General features: G+C 34.9%; 1 pseudogene; it reads right to left on the bottom strand.

The window, feature by feature from the left end:
- Positions 1–260: 260 nt before the first annotated feature.
- LOC143220474 (cytochrome c oxidase subunit 1 pseudogene) lies at positions 261–10,125 on the bottom strand (annotated as a pseudogene).
- Between the last annotated feature and the right edge of the window lie 15,093 nt (positions 10,126–25,218).

The following is a 25,218-nucleotide window of genomic DNA, read 5'->3' as shown; positions in this document are numbered from 1 at the left end:
CATAATATGTGTCATGCAAAATAATATCAAGAGATGAATTAGATAATATAATTCCTGTTAATCCTCCGATTGCAAATAGTAAAATAAAACCTACACATCATATAATAGAATCATTCGCTTTAAATTTTGAACCATAATAAGTTGATTAAGAACCATCATCAAAGAACTTTAATTCCAGTGGGAACAGCAATAATTATAGTTCCTGAAGTAAAATAAGCACGAGTATCTACATCTAATCCAATAGTAAATATATGATGAGCTCAAACAATAAAACCTATAAATCCAATCCCTAATATTGCATAAATTATTCCTAAATTACCAAATACTTCTTTATTACCACTTTCATTTATAATAATTTGAGAAATTGATCCAAAACCAGGTAAAATAAAAATATAAACTTCTGGATGACCAAAAAATCAAAATAAATGTTGATATAATACAGGATTTCATCCACCAATAGGATCAAAGAAAGGTGTATTAAAATTACGGTCAAATAATAATATTGTAATAGCTCCTGCTACTACAGGTAAAGATAATAATAATAAAATTATTATAATAAAAACAGATAAAGGAAATAAAGGTATTTTATCTAATTCTAATCTATAATTTTTTACTAATATAATTGTAGTTATTAAATTTGTAGCTCCAAAAAGTGATGAAATACCAGATATATGTAAATAAAAAATTGTAAAGTCTACAGAGGGAGATGAATGAAAAATATAATTAGATAAAGGTGGATATACAGATCAGCCAGTCCCATTAAAAATTCATCTACATAATAATAACAATAATGAAGGAGGTAGTAATCAAAATCTAATACTATTTATTCGTGGAAGTGACCTTAATATTAAAGGAATTATTCAATTACCAAAGACTCCAATTTAAAAAGGTATAACTATAAAAAAAATTATTAAAATTGCATGACTTGTAATTAAAGACTTATATAATTGCTAATTATTTTAAAATATTTCAGGAATTCTTAATTCAACACGAATTAAAAATCTTAAGGATGAACCAATTATTTTTGATCATATAGCTAATATAAAATAAGGAATGCCAATATCTTTATGATTTGTTGATATTAATCACTTAATTAAAATTTAAATTGAAATTTACATTTAATTTTGAAAATTAATTTTTTTTAATTTAACTTAAAATTTTTATAGTATTAAAAATTTGAAATTTTTATTAATAAATATACAATTTATTTCTTTTATCAGACATAATACTATTTATATTTATTAATTTTTAATTATAGTTTATAAAATATTAAATTACAAATTTAAAATTATATAAATAAAATATATTAATTATTTAATTTTTATAACATATTAAATAAAAATGCTACTAAAATATTAAATACTGATAAAAATAATATTAAAAAAATGAACTTAAAATTAAAATTAATAAAAAATTTAAAACAATTAATATTTATAAATAAAAATATAATAATATTTATATAACAATATAAATAAATATTTCTGATTAATAAAATTATGTCTAATAAATATATTATATTCAATAATATATATAAAACTTTAATTAATAATCATTTAATAATAAAAGAAGAAAATTGGTAATATTGAATAAATTAACAAAATTAATATAAATAAATTAATTAAATTATTTTTATTATTTAATATAAAATTATTTAAATTAATATTTATAAATTTATATTTATATAATATGAATAATAAAATATAAATAATTAATATATAAAATAATATTAATAAATAAAAATATTTTTCATTAATATAATAAACAAAAATTAGTATATAATTTAATATTAAATTTGAACATCTAATTATTTTTTATATATTAATTAATTTTAATATATAAATAGATAAATATATAATTCTAAAAATTCCAAGTAAAATTATTTCATAATCTAATTTTAAAATTAAACAATAAAAATTTAAAGTAATAAATTTTATTAAAGTTGCAGATTAAAAAATACAATTCCAATTTGTTAACTCATAAGATTTAATTATTAAAGAATGAAAAGAAATAATCCAAATTTTATTATCAATGAAACAAATGAAAAATAAGTAAATAAATTTTTCAAATAAATCATTTCAACCAAATTTATAAAATTTATTATAAAAATTAATATTAAAATTCTAGATATAATTGATATATAAAAAATCAATAAACTCGATAATTTATTATTAGAATTTAAATTAATTATTCTAATTTTTTAAAATATTACAGTCTCAAAAATAGATCACTATAAAATAATATCTGATAATAATAAAAGAGGTAAATATGAAGTAAGAATTAAATATATAAAATTTATAGGTTTATATTCTAAAATTAATTTATATAATTTATTTAAAATTAAATTATACTATAATTTTTAAAATTATTTTAATGTTTTTATAACTAATAAAAGTAAATAAATTTACGTATATATCTTATCAAAATATTCCTTTTGTCAGGAATATTACTATTATATATAATAAATTATTACAAATAATTAATAAACATATAAAATATTAAAATAAATTTTATTTCAAATTACAATTATTTAATAAACTAATATTATAATTTAATTATAATTATTTTCTACTCAAATAAAATAATATAAAATTAATTATTTACACTACTCGACTAAAATAGTACAAAATTATTTATACCACTAAAATAGTACAAAATTAATTATTTATGTTAAATTAATTTATACTACTCGACTAAAATAATATATAATTAATTATTTATAATAAATCAATTTATACTACTCGACTAAAATAGTATAATATTAATTATTTATTCTACTAGAATAGTATAAAATTAATTATCAAATATATATTTCATATGAAACATTATTTTATAATATATCGATAGATTATAAATCTATAAGCTTAGTAATTAGCTTATTTATATTTTAAATTTAATAAAATTTTTCAACAGTAGAAAATTTCAATACAACAAATTCTCATATTACATATGCAAAAAAATTAGCTCACCACAATACTATTCGAACCAGGTAGTCCGCGTCTGAACTCGCTGAACAGTATTGGCATTAGACACGCAATTTCATGGCATGAATATTAATTAACTGAGTCAAACCGTTATTGAACGTTCCGTATTGCGATATAGTCAATCTTTATACCGAAGGCCTTACTTTCGGAGAAGCTAACCCGCTGCATCGAGATTATGTCTTCGTGTTTAGAGGAGCATATAAGTATACACTTTAGACACGGGCACATTAATTTCATGTATGAATCATAAGATTGAGTGTCAAACATATCGAGAAAGTTACCACCTTCCCTGTGTGCCGAACGGCTATGTCAATAACTTCACCTATACTGTAAATCTGATAGGTAAATCTGGTAGCCGGGAGTAAGTCCACTGTGGAGTCTAGGCAATAGACACCTTAGTTCACGGTTTTTATATTAGCGTAAGACGTCAAATCATTGCAGAACGACTCCTATTCGTATAGAGTCAAACTTTTTACGACGGCCTTAGCTTCCGAGGAGCTAGACCTCTGTATAGAGAGTGTGACTTTGTATTCAGAGAAGCAGGTTAGTATAAATTTAGTGGGAAGCACCATATCTTAATATACTAATTAGAAGGCCAGGGTCAATCCGTTACAGAGCGGCACCACCTTCTATGGGTGTCGACCGGCTAAGTCAATAGCTTCACCTATACTATGATCTCGAAAGTCAAAGCATGTATTTCGGGAGTAAATACGCAGTACAGGAATAGCAATAGACACATAATTTCTCGTCATGAGCATTAAAGAAGGGATACAAATTGAGGGAAAATATTACAAATTGTCATAAAATCAATCTGTTTGCAGAATACGTTAGCTCCCGAGAAACTATCCCGTTGTATCGAGAGTATAACTTCGTGATAAGAGAAGCAAATTGGTATACATTTGACGATCCACTTAAATACATGTTTGAATTAGAAGATCCAGTGTCAAATCGTCCTCGAACGTTGCCATCCTCTTTGCGAAACGAACAGCTGAGTCTATAGCTTCACGTACACTGTGATACCGAGAGTCAGACCAGGTTTTCCGGGAGTAAATCCGCCGAACAGTATTGGCATTAGACAGCTTTATTCGCGGTTTCAATACTAAAGTAGAGAGTTAAATCGGCGACCATCATTGAGAAATGTTATGACGTCATCCTCATTATAGGATAACGTACGTTCCGGGAATACAACCCTTTGTATCGAAAGTATAACTTCGTGGTCAGAGAATCAAAATAGTGTCCATTTTATAGACGGGCACATTAATTTCATGTATAAATTAGAAAATCGAGTGTCAAACCGTTCAAGATGGTTACAGCCTTTTTGAAACCCGAAAGGATAAGTCAATAGCTTCATCTATCCAGGGATTCCGAGAGTCAAACCAGGTATTCCTGGAATAAATCCGTTGATGTGTATTGCATTAGACACCTTAATTCATTGTTTGAATAGTATGGTAGAGCGCCAAAGCTTTTTAGATCATTGCTAATTGGTATAAGGTCAAACAAATTACCCATGGCATTGACTTCGGAGAAGCAATCTCGCTGTTCAAAGAGCAACACTTCGTGTTCAGATAAGCAAAATAGTCTTAATTTCAGTGACGAGCACATTAACTTCGTGTATGAAATAAGAGATCGGGGGACAAACCGTTCTGTGAGAGACGAACGGCATAGGACATAGCTTCACATATTCCGTGATTCCGAAAGTCAAACGTGATATTCCGGGAGTAAATGTGCTGTACAGTATTGGTCATAGATTCCTTAATTGGCGGGTGGTATATTAAAATAGAGCGTCACACCTTGTGAGAAAGATACAAATTCCTATTAAGTCAAACGTTCTACCGAATGCCTTACCGACCGAAAAACTAACTCGCCTTATCGAGAGTATACCTACGTGTTTAGGAAATCATATTACAATACAACTTAGTGTCCTCACCTTAAATTCGTGTATGAATTAGAAGATCGAGGCTCAAACCGTTCATGAACGTCACCACCCTCTTTGTAATTCGAACGGTTAAGGCAGTAGCTTCACCTATTTGGCGAATCCAAGAGTCAAGCCACCAGTTCCGGGAGTAAATTCGCTCTACTGTACAATAGACACCTTAAATCACGTTCGATTATTAACGTAAAACGTCAAACCGTTGCAGAACGTTACCTATTGGTATAAAGTCATTCTTTTTTCCGAATACCTTACCCTCCCTGAACCTGATGCGCTGTATCGAGAGTATAAGTTCGTGATCAGAGAAATAAAAAATTAGTATTCATTTTAGTGGTGGCCACCTAGACCTCATGAAGGATATACAAGGTCTAGCGCCAATCCGTTCGAGAACTTTACATCCTTCTTTGAAAGTCGCACATCTAAGTCAATACCTGCAGCTATCCTCTGATTCCGAGAGACAAATCAGGTACTCCAGTGGTAAATGCGCTGCACAGTATTAGCAAGCGACACGTTAATTCACGGCTTGAATGTTAAAGTAGACCGTGAAACCGTTGTAGAATGTTACCAATTCGTATGGAGTCAAACATTTTAGAGATTGCTCTACCTGCGGAGAAACTAACCCGCCGTATTCAGAGTATGACATAGTGTTCAGACGGACGAATTAGTATACATTATAGTGACGCGCACCTTAATTTCATGAATGAATTAGAAGCTCGAGGTCAAACCGTTAGATAAGCATACCACCATCTGTAAGGGAGGAACGGCTAATTCAATAGCTACACCTATCCTGTGATTCTGCGAGGCCAACCAGATATTTCGTGGGTCAAAGCGTTAAACTGTGTTGTCAATAAACACCATAATTCACGGTATGAATATTAAAGTGGATCGTCAAACCGTTTGAGAGTGCTATCAGTTTGTATCGAGTCAATCCTTTACCGAACGCTTTACCTGGCCGTGAATCTGACCATGTGGATGGAGAGTATAATGTCGTGTTCAGTGGAACATATTACTATAAATTTTAGCAGCGGTTCGTTAACTCCATGAATGTATTCGATGATCGAGGGTGCAAATCGTTCGAGAGCGATACCACCTTCAGTGAGAGACGAACGGCTAAGTCAACAGCTACACTTATCCTTCGTTTCCGAGAGTCAAACCAGGTATACCGGGATTATATCCGCTGCACTGTAATGGCAATAGACACATTAGTTCGTGATATCAATGTTAAAGAAGATTGACAAACCGTTGTAGAGCTTTACCTATTCGTACAGAGACAAACGTTTTACCGAAGAGCTTACCTTCCGTGAAACTAACCCGCAGTGTCCAGAGTATAACTTCATGTTCAGAGAAGCAAGTTCGCATACATGTTAGTAACGGGCACCTTAGTATCACTTGTGGATTCAACGATCCAGGGTGAAACGGTTCGCGGACGTTATCACCTCCATTGAGAATCGAACAGCTACGTCAATACATTCATCTATCCCTCGATTCCGAGTATCAATTGTGATATTCCGGGAGTAAATCTGCTGTACACTACTGGCATTGGACGCTCTATTTCACGGTATAAATATTAAACTAGGGTGTCCAAACCGTTTGAGAGCGTTACGAGTTGGTATTAAATCAAACGTATTACCGAAGGCCTTATCTTCCGCGAAACTCACCATCTACATGAGCGTATAACTATGTGTTCAGGGGTAGAAGTTATTATTTATTTCAGTGACGGGCACCTTAACCTAATGTATGAATTAGAAGATCGAGGCTCATACCGCTCTAGAACATTGCCACCTTCTCTGAGAGACGAACAGTTAAGCCAATAGTTTCACCTACCCTGACGTACCGAATGTCAAACCACGTATTCCGGGAGTAAACCCGCTGAAATGCAGAGGAAATAGTCTCCTCAATTCACGGCTTGGTAATTAAAGTATAGAGTTAAACCGTCGGAGAATATTACCAATTGTTATATAGTCAAACCTTGAACACATGGCCTGACGTTACGTGAACTTAACCCGCTGCATCGACAGTGTATCTTCGTTGTTCAGAGAACCAAATTAGTATATATTTTGGTGACGAGCACCTTAATTTCATCTGTGAATTAGAAGATCGAGTGCCAAACCGTTCATGATCGTTACCACCTTCTTATAGATTCGAACGGCTGACTCAATATCTTCACATATAGTGTGCGTCCGATTGTCAAACCAGATATTCAATGAGTAAATGCGCTGTACAGAATTGCCAATGCACACCTCAATTCACGGTTTGAATAGTAAAGTATAGCGTCACAACGCTTGAGAGCATTGTCAACTGGTATAAAGTCAAACTCTTTACCGATGGCCTTACCTACGGTGAAGCAAACCCACCGTGTCGAGAGGTACGGAATAGTATACATTTTAGTGACGGGCAATATAATTTCATGTATGAATTAATAGATCCATCGTCAAACCGAAAGAGAACGTTACCCCACATTCTGTGAGAGACGAACGGCTAAGTAAATAGCTCCACATATCCTGTTGTTCCGAAAGCCCAACCAGATATTCCGGGTGTAAATACGCTGTTCACTATTGGCAATAGGCACCTCAATTCACTGTTTGAATATTAACCCGGGTCGTCAAACCGTTGTAGAACATTAACTATTCGTGTTGGGTTAAATATCTTACCGATATTCCAACTTTCGGAGAAGCTAACCCGCCTTATCGAGAGTATAACTTCGTGATCAGAGGATCAACATGGTAAACATTTTAGTGACGGGTACATTAATTTCATTGTGAATAAGAAGATCGTGAGTCAAACCGTTAGAAAATGTTGCCACCATCTTTGAAATTCGAACGGGTAAGTATGTAGCTTCACCTATCCAGCGATAATGAAAGTCAAACCAGGTATTCCGGGAGTATTTTCCCTGTACGATTTTGGTAATAGACACCTCAATTCACGGCTTGATGAATAAAGCAGGCCGCCAAGCCGTTGTAGAACATTTCCTATACATGTAGAGTTAAACTACTAGTATCGGCTATAGACATCTTAATTCGCGGTTTGAATATAGAAGTAGGGTGGCAAGCCATCGGAGAATTTTACCAAATGTTATAAAGTCAAACTTTTACCGAGAACCTTACCTCCCGGGAATATTATCCCTTGAAGCGAGTGTCATGCTTACTGCTCACAGAAACAAATCAGCAAACATTTTAGCAGACGGAGACCTTATTTTCATGTCTGATTAGCAAATTCGAGAGTCAAACAACTCGAGAACGTTACCTCCATCTTTGCGATTCGAATGGACAACCTAATAGCATCACGTATACTGCGAAATCCGAGAGTTAAACTAGCTGATCCGGGATTAAATGCCCGTACAGTATTGGCAATAGACACTCCATTTCTCGGTGTGGATATAATAGTTGTGATTCAAGCCGATGTATAACTTTACAACTTGGAATGGAGTTAAACTTTATGCCGAATACCTTGCCTTCCGAGAATGTAAGCCGCTGTAGCGAGAGACTAACAGAATGTACACCTATAAAAATAACTTGTGATTGTAGCAGATTGGACACCTTAATTTTAAGTATGAATGAGCAGATTGAGAGTATAACCATTCGAGAACGTTACCACCTTTCTTGAGAACCGCACAGGTAAGTCAATAGCTCCAGGTTGATATGACTCCGAGACTCAAACCAGGTATTCCGGGAGTAAATGCACTGCACAGAATTGGCGATACATACCTCAATTCACGGTTTGAATATTAAAATAGGGCGTTAATCTGTTTGAGAAAGCTAGCAAATGAGAGAAAGTCAAACGCTTTACCGAAGGCCATACCCTCCGATAAACTAACCCGCTGCATTCTCAAGAGTACAACTTCGTGTTCAGAGAAAGAAGATTGTATTCATTTGAGTGGCGCTACATTAAGTTCATGTATGCATTAGAAGACCGAGTGTCATGCCGATCGAGAACGTTACCACCTTCTGTGAGACACGGACGGCTGCGTCAGTAGCCTCACCAATATTTGCGATTCCGACAGTCAAGTCAGGTATTCCGAGAGTAAATACGCTGAATAGCAATGGCAACAGACACATTGTTTCACGGTTTGAATATTAAAGAAGAGAGTGAACACATTGTGGAATATAACCAATTGTTACAAAGTTATAGTTTTCATCGAATACCTTACATTCCTCGAACGTGGCCCGCAGTATCGTGTATCATGCTTTGTGCCTACGGAAACAGACTAGCAGACCTTTCCACTGACGCACAGCTTTTTAAATGCATGAATAGAAAAATGGACAGTCAACCCGTTCCAGACCGTTACCGCCCTCTTTGGGGGTCAATCGGCGAAGTCGACAGCTTCATCTATCCAGTCATTCGGAGAGTCAAACCAGGTGTTTTGGGAGTAAAGCCGCTGAACAGTATTGCCAATGAACACCATAGTTTACGGTTAGAATGAAAAAGTAGAGCGTCAAACCGTTTGAGAGCATGGCTAATTGGGAAAAAATCAAACATTTTGCGGATGGTCTTACCTTTGGAGAAGCAAACCCGCCGTTTCGAGGATATAACTTCGTCTTCAGGGAAAGAAATTATTCTTGATTTCAGTGATAGACACCTTAACTTCATCTATGAATTGAAAGATCAAGGGCCAATCCGTTCGAGAGCGTTACCACCATCTTTGAGATTCAAACGGTTAAGTCAATAGCCACACCCATCCTGTCTTTCCGAGAGCCAAACAATGTATTTCGGGATTAAATCTAATGAACAGTATTGGCAAAAGACACTTTACAACACTACATGAATATTGCGGTTCAGAGTCTAACCGTCAGAGAACAATACCATTTCGTATAAAGTTATTTTTTTATCCAATACATTACCTTTCGAAAACCCAACACCCTGCAGCGACTGTGCTCCTTATTTTTCACGTTTTTAAATTAGTACACATTTCAGTAGACGGATACATTATTTTCATCCATATATAGGAATAATGAGGGCAAACCGTGGGAGAACGTAACCTGCTCCTATGAGAGTGGCACTGCTACATCAATACCTCCAACTGTCCTTTGATACCGAGAGTGAAACCAGTTATTTCGGCAGTATATCCGCTGGTCAGTATTGGCAATAGACAACTTAATTCGCGGTATGAATATTAATGTAGGGAATCCAACTGTTGTGGAGTACATTACTGATTGGAATAATGTCAGCCCTTTTACCCACTTCCAAACCTTCCGAGATGCAACCCGCTGCAGCCATTGTGATCCTTAGTTTTCACGAGATCAAATTATTACACATTTTAGCAGACGATTCCATTATATTCATAAAAAGGGCAATAACAAAAGGGCAAACCATTCGAGAACGTTGCCACCATCTTTGAGAGTGGCACAGCTACGTCAATACCTTCAACAATCTTGTGGTGCAGATAGTCAATCCTGGCATTCTAGGAGTACATCCGCTCTACAGCATTAGCAATAGGCACCAAAATTGACGGTTTGAAAGTTAAAGTAAAGCGACAAACCGTCGGAGGTCATAACCAATTCGTATAAAGTAATTCATTTTAACGAATACCATACCTGCCGAGAATGTTAACCCGCTGTAGGGAGTATCTTGCTCGTTGTTGACGGAAAGAAATTAGTGGACATTTTAGCATCCGGACACCGTTTTTTCAGGCACGAATAGCAAGACCGAAAGTCAAACCGTTCGAGAACGTTACTACCTTGTTTAGGAATAGAACGGCTGAGTCTATAGCATCACCCAACACTGTGATACAGAAATACAAACCAGGCATTCCGGGAGAAATCAGCTGCTCAGTATGGCCATTAGACACACTATTTCACGGTGTAAATATTAGAGTACAGAGTCAATCCTTTGTAGAGCGTTACCTATTGGAATGGTTTCAAACTTTGCCGCAGGCCTTACCTTCCGAAATGTTCATCAGAATGTTACCTTCCTCTATGTGGTTCGAACGGATAAGCCAATAGCTACACCTATCCAGTGATACCCAGATTCAAACCAGGTATTCCGGTAATAAATCGGCTGAACAGTATTGGCAATAGACACCATAGTTTACTGTTTGAATATTAAAGTAAATCGTCAATTCGATTGAGAACGTCACCAATTGCTGCAAAGTCAAACGTTTTACCGAAGACCTTACCATCTGAAGAGCTAACCCGCTTTAACTGGAATATAACAGGGTGTTCAGAAGGAAGAATTAGTATGAATTCTAGTGACGAAAACATTAAATTTAGGCATGAATTAGGAGATCGATGGTCAAACCGTTCGAGAACGTAACCACCGTCTCAGAGGGTCGAATGCACACGTCAATACCTTCACTGATCCTGTTATTCCGAAGGACAAACAAGGTATTCTAGGAGTCAGCACACTGTATGCTACTGGCAACGGATAAATTAATTCAGGGTATGAATGCTAAAGCAGATCGTCAAACCGTTGAAGAGCATTACTTACTCGCATAACGTGAAACCTGCTACCGAATGCCTTCCCTTCCGAGAAGCTATCCCGCCGTATCGGGAGTATAACTTCGAGTCGAGAGAAACACATATGTATACATTTTTGTGATGGGCACCATAGTTCCATGAATGAATTACAAAATCAAGAGACAATCCGTTCGAGAATGTTACCACCCTCTTCGAGTGTCGAAGGGCTATATCATGTGCTTCACGTACCCCGTGATTCCGAGAGTCAAATCAGGTATTCAGGGAGTTAACCCGCTGAACAGTATTGGCAAGAGGCAGCTTAATTCACGGTTTCAATATCAAACTACATAGTCAAGCCGTTCTGGAACGACACCTATTGGTATGCAGTCACTCTTCTACCGAAGGCCTTACCTTATGAGAACGTAACTCGCTGTATCCAGATTATATCCCTCGTGTTCAGAGGAACCAATTAGTATACATTTTATTGACCGGCACCTTAATTTCTTTCATGAATTAGAATCTCGATTGTCAAACAGTTCGAGAACGTTAACGCCGTCTATGAGAGTCGAACGTCTAAGTCAATCGCTTCGCCTGCCCTGTAATTCTGAGAGTCAAACCAGGTTTTTCGAGAGTTTATCCGCTATACAGTAAGCTTTTTGATACACTGTTTCGCGCTATAAGTATTAAAGTGCACAGTCAAATCGTTGTTGCTCATTACGGATTGGTGTAGAGTCAAACAATACAAAAGTACTTACCTTCCGAAAAGCTAACCCACAGTTTCGACAGCATAGCTTCGTGTATAGAGAAGGAAATTAGTTTAAATTTTAGTGGCGGGCACCTTGACTTCATCTATGAATTAGAAAACTGAGGGCCAAATCGCTCGAGAACGTTGCCACCTTCTGTGGAGAGACGAACGTGTAAGTCAAATGCTACCCCTACCCTGCGATTTCGTGAGTCAAACCAGATATCCTGGGACTAAATCCGCTGAACAGAATTGGCAATAGACATGTTAATACACGGTTCGAATATGAAAGCAGGCCGTGAAACCGTCGCTCAACATTACCAATTTGTAAAAAACCATTAAGGTGCCCGCCACTCAAATGGATACCAATTTCGTTCTCTGAACGCGAGGTTATACTCTCGAATCGGCAGGTACCTTCATCGAAGGAAAGGAAATCGGTATAGTGATTGACTCTATACCAATATGTAACGATCTACAACCGTTTGACGGTCTACGTTAATATTCAAGCCGTGACATAAAGTGTCTATTGCTAATACTGATCAGTGGATTTACTCCAGCAACAGCAGGTTCTATTCTCCGAATGACTGCATAGATGAAGCTATTGACATAGCAGACCGCCTCTCACAGAAGGTGGCAACGTTCTTGAACGGTTTGACCCTCGATCTTCTAATTGATGACTGAAATTATGGCGCGCGAGACTAAACTATATACTACACCTCTAAACATGGTGTTTTACTCCGGATACAATCCTGTAATTGCGTACTGCAGATCGGAGCGGTATACTGCATGATCGTTTTTAATATCATTAGCCTTGATATTGTACAATTTGCATTGTTTCGCAGATTTCAATTTATCTCTACCTACTGCAACTTACTGATTTAATATTATCGATATTTTTTCAAAATTTTCAATTTTTACTTTGAAAAGTTATATCTTTGAGGTAAGGAGTCTTTGGAATTAGTTGAGTGTACGTTTATGACATTATGTCATTATACTTATTGTTATTTTATATGTTTGTCTGAACATGTACCTGCCTTGCCCTAGCAATCACGTCTGCCGAAGACTTCTAGCTGCGTACAGCAGATCGGAGCGACACTACTGGGTGGTCTTCGTTAATTTCGTTAGCCACGATATTGTACCGTATGCATGATTTCCCAGTCTTCCATTCATTTATACGTACTGCAATTTTCTGATATGATATTTTCAATTTTTTCAAAATTTTCAAATTTGAATTTACAAAATTTGTATTTCATAGGAACAGTGTCTCCGGAGTTACATATGTATATGTACGTTTCTAATAATATTTTGATGCATTTGTTGTTGTATTGTTTGATTGTCTTTATACATATCTACGCTCTTGGAGCGACACGAATGGTGTGGTCTTGCAGTAGCGCTCGGTAGAACCAAGCGCCACAACTGTTGTTATTTTTATTAACCGAAAAATTGTACCGTAAGCATTCTCTCACAGTTTTCCATTTATTTCTATATACTGTAATTTACTGTTGTGGTATTTTAGATTATCTGCAAAATTTTCATGTTTATAATTACGAAAATTTTATTTTTTTGGAAAAGTGTCTTCTGAATTAGTTGAGATTACGATTATGACAATATCTTGGTATGCTTACTGTTATTTTATAGGATTTTCTCTTTAGGTGCAAACGCCTCCAAAGCGACACGACAGGAGTGGACTTGGAGTTACTTAAGTTATATGGGACCGACGCTGCTGTATGGTCTCTGTCAATTTCTTTATCCTCAATCTTGTACCGTGTGCATTCGTGCGTAAATTTCTACTCATTTCTTCATATTGTAATTCACTTTACTGATATTTTCGATTTTTAACAACATTTTCAGTTTTTATTTTAAAAAATTGTATATTTTGGTAAAGTGACATTGGAATTAATGGAATGTGCATTTATGACAATATTATTTAAAACTTATTCTTATTTTATATGATTGTCTGTTTACGTACCTACGCTGGTGGAGAGACACGACTGGCGAGGTCATGTAGGATCGTACTGCAGATCGAAGCCGCACTACTGGATGGTCTTCGTTAGTTTCTTTAACCTTGATATTGTACCGTATGCTTATTTTCCCTGTGTTCCATTTGCTTATACATACGTGAATTTTCTGTTATGATATCCATGATTTTTCTTCAAAATTTTCTATCTTTATTTTAAAGAATTGTATTTCCTATTATAAGAGCCATTGGAATTACCTCAGCGTACGTTTATGTCGTTATTTTGTTATACTTATTGTTATTTTATACGATATTGTGTACACGTACCTACGCCTCCGGAACGTCACGGCCGGAGTGTTATTGCAGTTGCGTTCGCTATATCGGAGCGACACTGCTGTATGGTCGTTGTTAATTTCATAACCTTGATATTGTACCGTATGCATTATTTTGCAGTTTTCTATATATGCCTACATACTGTGATTTATTGTTATGATATTTTGGATTTTTTTCATAATTTCCAGTTTGTAATTGCAAAAAATGTATTTCTTAATAAAAGTGTCTCTGGAGTTTGTCAAGCTTGCGTTAATGACAGTATTTTGTTAATCATACTGTACTTTTATGTGATTGCGTGTATACATACATGCGCCGTATGAGCGACGCGGTGGGAGTTGTCTTGTAGTTGCGCACGGTGTATCGGATTGGCGCTACTGGATGGTCTTCGTTAATTTCTTTTACAATGATTTTTTACCGTATGTAATTTTTACGCGTCTTCCATTTATTTCTGCATACTGCAATTAACTGTTATAGCATTTTCGTTTTTCCTCAAATTTTCCAATTTTTTATTTCAAAGATTGTATTTCGTATCAAAAGTGTCATTAAAATTAGTTGTGTGTACGTTCATGGCAATGATTTGTTAAAAATATTGTTATTTTATATGATTGCCTGTATGTGTACCTACGCTCCCGAGCGACACGACTGTCAATGTCTTTTAGTTGCGTACGGCAGAACGGTGAGGCATACCGGATGATCTTCATTAATTTCTTTATCTTTAATGTTGTACCGCATGCGATCTTTCGCTATTTCCTGTATATCTCTACATGATGTAGTTTATCGGTATGATATTCTCCATGTTTTCCAATATTTTCAATTTTCAATTTAAACAATTGTATTTCATAATAAAAATTACTTTTGAATTAGGTGAGTTTAGGTTTATGCCAATATCAGGTAAAATTCTTTGTTATTTTTTATGATTGTCTGTATGCGTACTACCGCTCCCGCAGCTACACAACTGGTGATGTTTTGTTCTTGCGTACGGCAGATCTGAGCGGCACCACTGGATGGTCTTGTATAATTTCTCTAACCGAGATTTACAGCCGTATGCATTTTTTTCCAGTTTTCCATTTATATACGCATACTGTAATTTGCTGTTATGATATTTTCGATTTTCAACAAAACCTCCAATTTTTAATTTCAAAAATTTTATTTTTTAGCAACAGTGCCTGTGGAGTTAGTTGAGTGTACGTTTGTAACATTATTTTGATGCACTATTTGTTATTATATATGATTGCCTGTATACGTACCTACGCTGTCGGAGAGACACGTCTGCAGTGGTGTTGTAGTTGCGCACGGAAGATCGGAGCGACACTACAGCATGGCCTTCGTTAATTTCATTAACCTTAATATTGCACCATATGCATTCGATGGCAGCTTTCTATATATTTATGAGTATGTAATTTACTGTTACTACAATGTCGATGTTTTTGAAAATTTCCAATTCTTGGTTAAAAAAATTTTATTTCATCGTAAATGTGCCTGTGGAAATAGTTGAATGTACGTTTGTCACAATATTTTGATGAATTCTTGGTTATATTGCATGAGTGACTGCACACGTACTTGCGCTTCTGGAGCGTCACGACTGGCGTGCTCCTGTAGTTGCGATCGGTAGATTGGGTTGACGCTAGTGTGTGATCTTCGTTAATATCTTTAACCTTGTATTGTACCGTAAGAATTCTTACGCAGTTTTGCATTTATTTCTACATACTGTAGTTTACTGTAAGGATATTTTCAATTATATTGAAGATTCCAATTTCTTAATTACAAGTATTGTATTTTTTAGGAATTGAGACATTGCAATTAGATAAGTGTACGTTTATGACAATATGTTGTTGAATTAGGTGTTGTATTATTATATTGTCTCTATAGATACCTACGCTGCCAGAGCGACACGTATTGGTTTATCTTTTTGTTGCGTTCGGTAGATCGGAGCGACATTACTATTCGTTAATTTCTCTAACCTTGTTACTGTACCGCACGCTTTATTCCTTGTGTTCCATTTATTTATACATACTGCAATTTACTGTACTGATACTTTCGATTTTTTCACAATTTTCAGTTTTAAGATTCAAATACGGTATTCCCAGTAAAAGTGTCTCTGAATTATTTGAGTGTACGTTTATGACAATATACTATTAAATTTTTTGTTATTTCATAGGATTGTCTCTATACGTACAAACGCTTCCGGAGCGACACGGCTGGAGTGGTGTTTTAGCTCTGTTAGGTAGATCGGAGCGACACTGGTTTATGGTCTTTGATTATATCATTAATCAATTAATATTGTACCGTACGCATTCTTCCGCAATTTTCCATTTATTTATACATACAGCGATTTACTGCTCTGATATTTCCGACTCTTCTCGTAATTTCCAATCTTTATTTGGAGAACTGTATCTTTTGGAATAGTGCCTTTGGAATTATTTGAGTGTGTGTTTATAACAGTATCTTCTAAAACACATTTATATTTTATATGACTGTCTGTATACAAACCTACGCTTCCGGAGAGTCATCAATGGTGTGGTCATGTTCTTGCGTTCGGCAGGATAGAGCGACAGTACTGTATTGACGTCGTTAATTTCCTTAACCCTGATTATGTACCGTATGCATTTTTCACAATGATGCATCTATTTATGCATACTGTAATTTACTGTTATGATATATCCTATTTTTTTTTAATTTTCCATTTTTTAAATTAAAAAAATGTATATCCTATAAATAGCGCCCTTGCAATTAGTCCAGAGTATGTTTAAAGCAATATGTTCTTACATTCATTCATACTTTATATGAAATTCTCTAGACGTACCAACACTACCGGAGCGACAGGTCTGGAGTGGTCATGTAGTTGTGTTCGTGGGATCGGAGCGACACCACACTATGGTTTCCGATAATTTCATTAACAATAATATTAATCCGAATGCACTTTTCCCAGCTAATTCACTGCTTTGATATTATCGATTCTTTTCAATATTTTCAGTTTTTAGTTTAAAAAGGTGAATTTCCTAATGAACCTGTCTTTGGAATTGGCTGAGTGTGAGTTTATGACATTATTTTGTTAAGATTATTGTGATATTATATGCTTGTCTGTGTAGGTACCTACACTTCCGCAGCGGCATGTCTGGAGTTGTATTGCAGTTCGTAAGGCAGATCGGAGCCGCATATTGGATGGTATTCTTCAATCTCTATAACCATTATATTATATCGAACACATCCTTCGCAGTTTTCTATTTATTTCTACAAATTGCAATGTACTGTTACGATATTTTCGATTTTTTCAAAATTTCCAGTTTTTAATTGCAAGAAATGTATTTCCTAGTAAAAGTGTCTCTGGAACTTGCTAAGCATACGTTTATGACAAAATTTTGTTAAACACATTGTACTATTATGTGATTGTGTGTATATGTACCTGCGTTTTCGGAGCGAAGCATCTGGTGAGGTGTTGCAATTGCGTTTGGTATAATGGAGCCACACAAATGTATGAACTTCGTTAGTTAACCTTGAATTTTTTACAGTATGCATTTTCCCCCTGATTTTTATTTATTGATTCATACTGCAATTTACATGTACGATATTTCCAATTTTCTCCAAAATCTTCAATTTTTTGTATAAAATCTGTATTTCGAAGTACTATTGCCTTTGGAATTAGTTGAGCATACGTTTACGACAATATTATGTTAAATTCTTTGTTATTTCATACAATAGAGTGTATACGTGCCTACGCTTCCGGAGCGACAGGACTATAGTCGTAATATACTGTTATGATATTGTTTTTCAAAATTGTCAATTTATAATTTTGAAAACTGTATTCCTTCATAATATTGTCTTTTGAATTAGTTGAGTCTACGTTTACGACACATTACGTTAAGTTTGATGATATTTAATTTCATTGTCTGTATAGACCCCTATGCCGCCTGGGCGACATTTTTAGCGAGGTGTTGTAATTGTGAACAATAGATCGGAGCGGCAGTACTGAATGGCCTTTGGTAATTTCTATAACCTTGATTTTATACCGCATGCATTTCATCCCATTTTTTCATTTATTTATGCATACTGTAATTTACTGATATCACATTTTCTATTTTTTTCAAGATTTCCAAGTTCCAAGATCAAAATTTGCACTTTTAAGGATATGTGCTTTGGCATTAGTTAAGTGTACGTTTAAGTCAATATCTTGTTAACCTTATTCTTATTTTATATGCCTTATATATTCCCATTTATATTTTATATACCTTATTCCTATTTTATATCGCAGTTTTCTATTTATTCCTACATACTACAATTTACTGGTATGATATTTTATATTTTCATCAAAATTTCCAATTTTTAGTTTAAAAAATTGTATTCCTTAGAAAAAGTGTGATTGGGATTAAATGAGTCTACGCTTATGACATTATTTTGCTAAACATATTGTCATTATGTGTTTATTGCCTGTAAACGTACAAACGTACCTTTGCTTCCGGAGCGACACGGCTGGAGCGGTCTTGTAGATGCATTCGGTATATCAGAGTGGCGCTACTGTACGGACTTCGTTAATATCTTTACCCATGATTTTGAACCGTCTGCACCTCTTCCCAGTTTTTCTGCTTATTTGTAAGTACTGCTCTGTTCACTATTCTAATATTTTCGATTTTCTCCAAATTCTCAATTTTTGTTTTAAGAAATTATAGTTCCTAGTAAAAGCGTCTTTGGAATTAATTGAGTGCACGTTTATGGCATTATTTTGTTAAACCTGATGTCCTTTTATGTGATTGTCTGTATACACGCCTTCACTGGCGAAGCAACACGACTGTCGAGGTCTTGTAGATGACTTCGGCAAACGGAGCGGCACTACTGGATGAATATCGTTAACTTCTATAACCCTGATTCAGTGCCGTTTCCACCAATTTGTACATACAGTTTATATATACAGACTACGTTTATTTCTCTAACCCTGAACTTGTACCGATTGCAGTTCCTCCCAGGTTGGCTATTTACTTCTATATACTGTAATATATTGCTGTGATTTCTTCGATTTTCTTCTCAATTTTTATTTAATAATTTTAAGAATTGTATTTTTTAACAATAGCGCCTTTGGAATTAGTTGAGTGTACGTTTATGAGCATACCATGTAAAATTTGTTGTTACATTATATGATTATCTGCACACGTACCAACGCTGCCGAAGCGACACAACTGGCGAAGCCTTGCAGTTGCGTACGGCAGAATGGAGCGACACTACTGGATGGTCTTAGTTAATTTCGTTGACCACGATATTGTACCGTATTCATGTTTTCCCAGCCTTCCATTTATTTATACGTACTGTAATGTAATGTTATGATATCTTGGATTTTTTTTTAAATATTCAATTTTTAGTTTTAGAATTGTATTTCTTCGCAGCAGTGTCATTCGAATTAGATGAGTGTATGTTTGTGACGTAATATTGTTATTGTTTATGATTGTCTGCATACGTACTTCCACTCGCGCAGCTACAAGATTGGCGATGTTTTGTCGTTGCTCACGGCAGTTCGGAGTTGCACTACTCCATGCCCTTTGTTATTTTCGTTAACCTTGATTTTGTACCGTATGCATTCTTTCGCAGTCTCTATTTATTGATACATACTCTTATATACAGTTCTGATGATTTCAATTTTTGTCAAAATATTCAATTTTTTCCCCCTTTTTAAATTGTATTTCTTTGTGAAAGTGTTTTCTGTTTTAGTTGAGTGAACGTTTTTGACAATAGTCGGTAAGTTCATGGTTACTTGTACCCACGCTTCCGGAGCGACACGGCTGAGTTGGTGCTGTAGTACTGTTCGGTCGATCGGAGTGACCGTGCTGTATGGTCTTTGTTAATTTCTTTAACCTTGATATTGTACTGTATGCATTCATTCGCAGTTTTCCGTATATTTATACATACTGTAATTTACGGTTATGATATGCTCGATTTATTTCAAAATTTACAATTTTTAATTTAAATAATTGTACTCCATAGTCAAAGTGTTTTTTGAATTATTGGAGTTTATGTTTATGACAATATGTTGATAATTTTGTTGTTATTTTATATGATTTTCTATATACGTACATTCGGTTCCGGTGCGTCACGGCTGAAGTTATCTTGTACATGCGTACGGCAGTTCGGTGCGACAGAACTGTTCGATTTTCGTTAATTTCCTTCACCGTGATATTGTACCGAATAGATTTTTTCGCAGCTTTCTACTTGTTTCTACATAGTGTAATTTATTCTTTCGATATTTTCGGTTTTTTTTACAATTTTCTATTTTTGAGAATTGTATTTCTCAGTAAAATTGGCTTTGGAATTAGTTGTGTTTACGTTAATGGCAATATTGTTATTATATTCTTTATTTCATATGATTGCCTGCATGCGCACGTGCGCTTCCGATGCGACACTGCTGGAGTGGTCTTGCAGTTGCGTACGACAGATCAGAGTGGCATACTGTATGGTGTTCGATAACGTCTTTAACCTTGATTTTGTACCGTGCGCATTTCCTAATAGTTTTCCCTTTATTTATACGTACTGCAATTTACAGTTATGATATTTTCCATTTGTGTCAGAATTTTCAAATTTGAATTTACAAAATTTATATTACATAGGAAAAGTGCCTCTGGAATTAGTTATATCTACGTTTATGACAATATTTTGTGATATTTGTTGTTGTATTGTATGATTGTCTGTATATACCTACGCTTTTGGAGCGACACGAATGGAGTGGTCTTGTCGATGCGTACGTAAGATTGGGGCGTCATATTTCATGGTCATCATTAATTTCTTTAACCATAGTATTGCACCGTACGCATTCCTTCGCAGTTTTCAATTTATTTACAAATACTGTAATTAACTGTTATGATATTTCCCATTTTGTTCGATACCTGCAAGAATTATTTTAAAAATTGCATTTTTTCAGGGATAGAGCCGTGTGAATTAGAGGAGTGTACTTTTATGACAAAATTTTGCAAAACACATTGGTATTTTATATCACTGTGTGTATACGTATAAGCCCTTCCGGAGCGGCACGACAGCGTGGTCTTGTAGTTGCGTTCAGTAGAGCGGAGCGACAGTATCCTATGCACAATGTCAGTTTCTTTATCCTCAATATTGTACCGTAAGAATTCATTCGCAGTTCTCGATTTACTTCTACATACTAAAATTAACAGTTGCATATTCAATTTTTTTTTAAATATTATATTTTCAGTACATATAGTTGTATTTCTTTGTAAAAGTGTCTTTGGAATTTGCTGGGAGTACGCTTGTGGCAATATTTTGTAGAATTTGTTGTTGTATTATTTGATTGCCTGCGCATGAGCTTACGCTATCGGAACCACGCGACTGGAATGACCTTGCTGTTAGGTATAGCAGATAGCTGCGACGGAACTCTGTTCGTTACCGTATGCCTATCGGCGCTGCGGATCTATACGAACGGATTGACGTTGTAGTTGTATACGGAAGTTCGTAGAGGCACAACTGAATAATATACCTTAATTTCTGTAACCTTGATTTTGTCACGCATCCGTTTATTCCCATGTTTTCTATTCATTTATATATAATCTAATTTACTGTAATAATTTCGATTTTCTTTCAAAATTATCAATTTTTCATTTAAAAAGCTGTATTTCTCAGTTTTGGTTCCATCCGAATTGGTTGAGTTTCCGCATTTGACAATATATTGTTAAGCTTGTTATTATCTTATCTGATTGTCTGTATACGTACCTATGCTTTCGGAGCGTCACGGATGAAGTCGCCTTGCAGTTGCATTCGCTATATCGGTGCGACTCTACCCCATGTTCTTCGATAAGTGTTCTAACCGTGATACTGTACCATATGCATTCGTCCCCAGTCTTCCATTTATTTATACATACCGTAAGTTACGGTTATGATATTCCCGATTTTTTTCGGAACTATCGATTTTTAGTATAACAGATTGTATTTCTTTAGAAAAGTGTCTTTTGAATAAGTTGAATGTACGTTTGTGTCAATATTTTGTGAATATTATTGTTATTTTATATGATTGTCTATATTCGTACCTACGCGTCCGGAACGACAGTGCTGGAGTGGTCTTGCAGTCGCGTACGGCAGATCGTAGCGGCACAACAGAATGGTCATCGTTAATTCCTTTAACCACAATTTTGTATCGTATTCCATCTTTCGCAATTCTCTGTTTATACAGAAACACCGTAATTTACTATTACGATATCCGTAATTTCCTCCGATGTTTCCAATATTTATTTTAAAAAATTGTATTTCTTGTAAAACGTATCATTGAAATTAGTTGAGTGTACGATTAGGATAATATTTTGCTATACTTACTGTTATTTTATACGGGTGCCTGTATACACACTTATGCTTCCGGAACGTCACGGCTGTAATGGCTTTGTAGTTGCGCACGGCAGATCGGAGCGGCATACTGGATGGTCTTTGTTTTTTCGTGTAACAATGGTCTTGAACCCTATCCATTTTTTCTCACGTTTTCCATTTATTTATACGTTCTGTAATTTGCTGTTATGAATTATTCTATTTTCTTCGAAATTATAAATCCTTATTTTAGAAATTTGTATTTCTTATCATTTATGACAATATTTTGTTAAGTCCTAGGATATTTTACAGGACTGTCTCTATACGTATTTGTTTTCCGGAGTGGTACGGCTGCTGTGGTCTTATAATAGCTTTCATTAGATCGGTGCGTCACTGCTGCATGGTCTTTGCATATAATTTTAAATTTAATATTGTAAACTATTAATTCTTTCATAGTCATGCATTAAATTTCGTATGATGTAATTCAGAGTTATGGTATGTTTGACTTGTCATAATTATAAATTTTTGTTCAGAGATTTGTAATTCTTAGTAAACGTGTCAGTGGAAATAATTGAGTGTACATATATGACAATTTTCTGACAAGCTTGTTGATACATTATATGATTGTCTATATGCGTACCTACGAGTCCTGTGCGACATGGCTGGATTGGTTTTGTAGTTGCGTTCGCTAGATCGGAGCAACAGTGCCGATAGGTCTTTGTTAATTTCTTTGAACTTGATATTGTACGGTTTGCATTCTTTCTCTGTTTTCTGTTGATGTGTACATACTGTTATATACGGTTTTGATATTTTAGATTTTCTTCAAATTTTCAAGTTTTTAATTTCAGAAATTGTATCCTACATGAAAAGTGCCTTTGGAATTAGTTGAGTGTATGTACATGTCGATAATTCTGTAAACTTATTGTTATTTTATATGACTGTTTCTATACGTACCTTCGCTGTCCGAGCAACACGACTGACGAGGACTTGTAATTACGTACCGCAGGTGGAAGCGGATCTACTGGATGGTCATCGATAATGTTTTTAACCTTGATATTGTACAGTAAGAATTTTTTCTCTGTTCTTCATTTATTTATACATACTATATGTTACTGCTTTGATGTTTTCACTTCTCCTAGAAAATACAATTTCTGAGATAAAGAATTGGAGAGTTTGAATAAAATAGGAAATATCATAACAGTAGATCACAGAATGTAGAAATAATTAGTAAATATCGAAAGAATGCATTCGACACAATATCAAGGTTAGAGAAATTAACGAAGATGGTACCGTAGTGTCGGTCCGATATGCCGAACGCAACTGCAAGACCTTAAGAGGCGTGTCTCTCCGGAAGCGTATGCACGTATAAAGACAATTATGTAGAATAAAATTAAGTTTCATAATAATATTGGCATAAACGTACACTCAACTAATTCCAAACACACTTTCACAGATTAATACAATTTTTTAAACCAAAAATTGAAAATTTTGAAGAGAATTGGAGATATCATAACAGTAAATTAAAGTATGTAGACATAAACAGAATACAGAAAAGTAATGCACACGGTACAATATCAAGGTCAAAGGAATTATCAAAGACCATACAGCACTATCGCTCCGATATTCCGAACGCAACTGCAAGAGAACTCCACCCGTGTCACTCCGGAAGCGTAGGTACATATGCAGACAATGATATAATATAACCACAACATTAACAAAATAATGTCATACACATGAGCTCAACTAATTCAGAAAACATTTTTACTAGAAAATACAATCTTTAAAGCTAAAAACTGTAAATTTCGAAAAAAAATCTAATATATCATAATAGTTATTTACAATTAGTTCAGATAATTATAAAACAGGGGAAAATATGCATACCGTACAATTCAAGGTTAAAGAAATTAACAATGACCATACAACACTGTCGGTCCTATCTAACGGACGCTACTAAACGACCACTCCAGCTGCGTCGCTCCGGAAGCGTTGATACGCAAACAGACAATTCTATAAAATATCAACGAATTTAACAAAGTATTATTATAAACGTTCACTCTACTTATTCGATGGCACTTGGCCTAAAAAATACAATAATTTAAACCAAAAGTTGGAAGTTTTGATGAAAATGCGAATTATCATAACCGTAAATTACAGTATGTATAAATACATGGAAAACTGGGGAAAAATGACAACGGTACATAATTATGTTGAAACAAGTTAACGAGGACCTTCCAGTATGCGGCGCCCATCTACCATAAGCACCGCAAGACCGAAGCGTAGGTACCCATCCAGACAATCATATAATACCAAATTGATTTTAACAAAATAATGTCATAAACGTATACTTAACAAATTCCATAGACGCATCGCCGCACAAAATACAATTCCTAAAATTATGGAATTGAACTTTTAAATAAAGTCGCCAATATCATACCAGTAAATTACAGTATGCACAGATAAATAGTAAACGGTTGATAAATGGACAGGGTACAATATCAAGGTTACTGAAATCAACCCAGACCATACAGTAGTGTCGCTTCTGCCTTCCCAACGCACCTACGGTTCCGCTCCAGTCGTGTCGCTCCGGCGCCGTAGTTACG

The sequence above is a fragment of the Lasioglossum baleicum genome, unplaced genomic scaffold, assembly GCF_051020765.1.
Source record: "Lasioglossum baleicum unplaced genomic scaffold, iyLasBale1 scaffold1036, whole genome shotgun sequence".
Lineage (NCBI taxonomy): Eukaryota > Metazoa > Arthropoda > Insecta > Hymenoptera > Halictidae > Lasioglossum > Lasioglossum baleicum.
The sequence above is the reverse complement of the archived record's forward strand: the minus strand, read 5'-3'. Positions and strand labels throughout refer to the sequence as shown.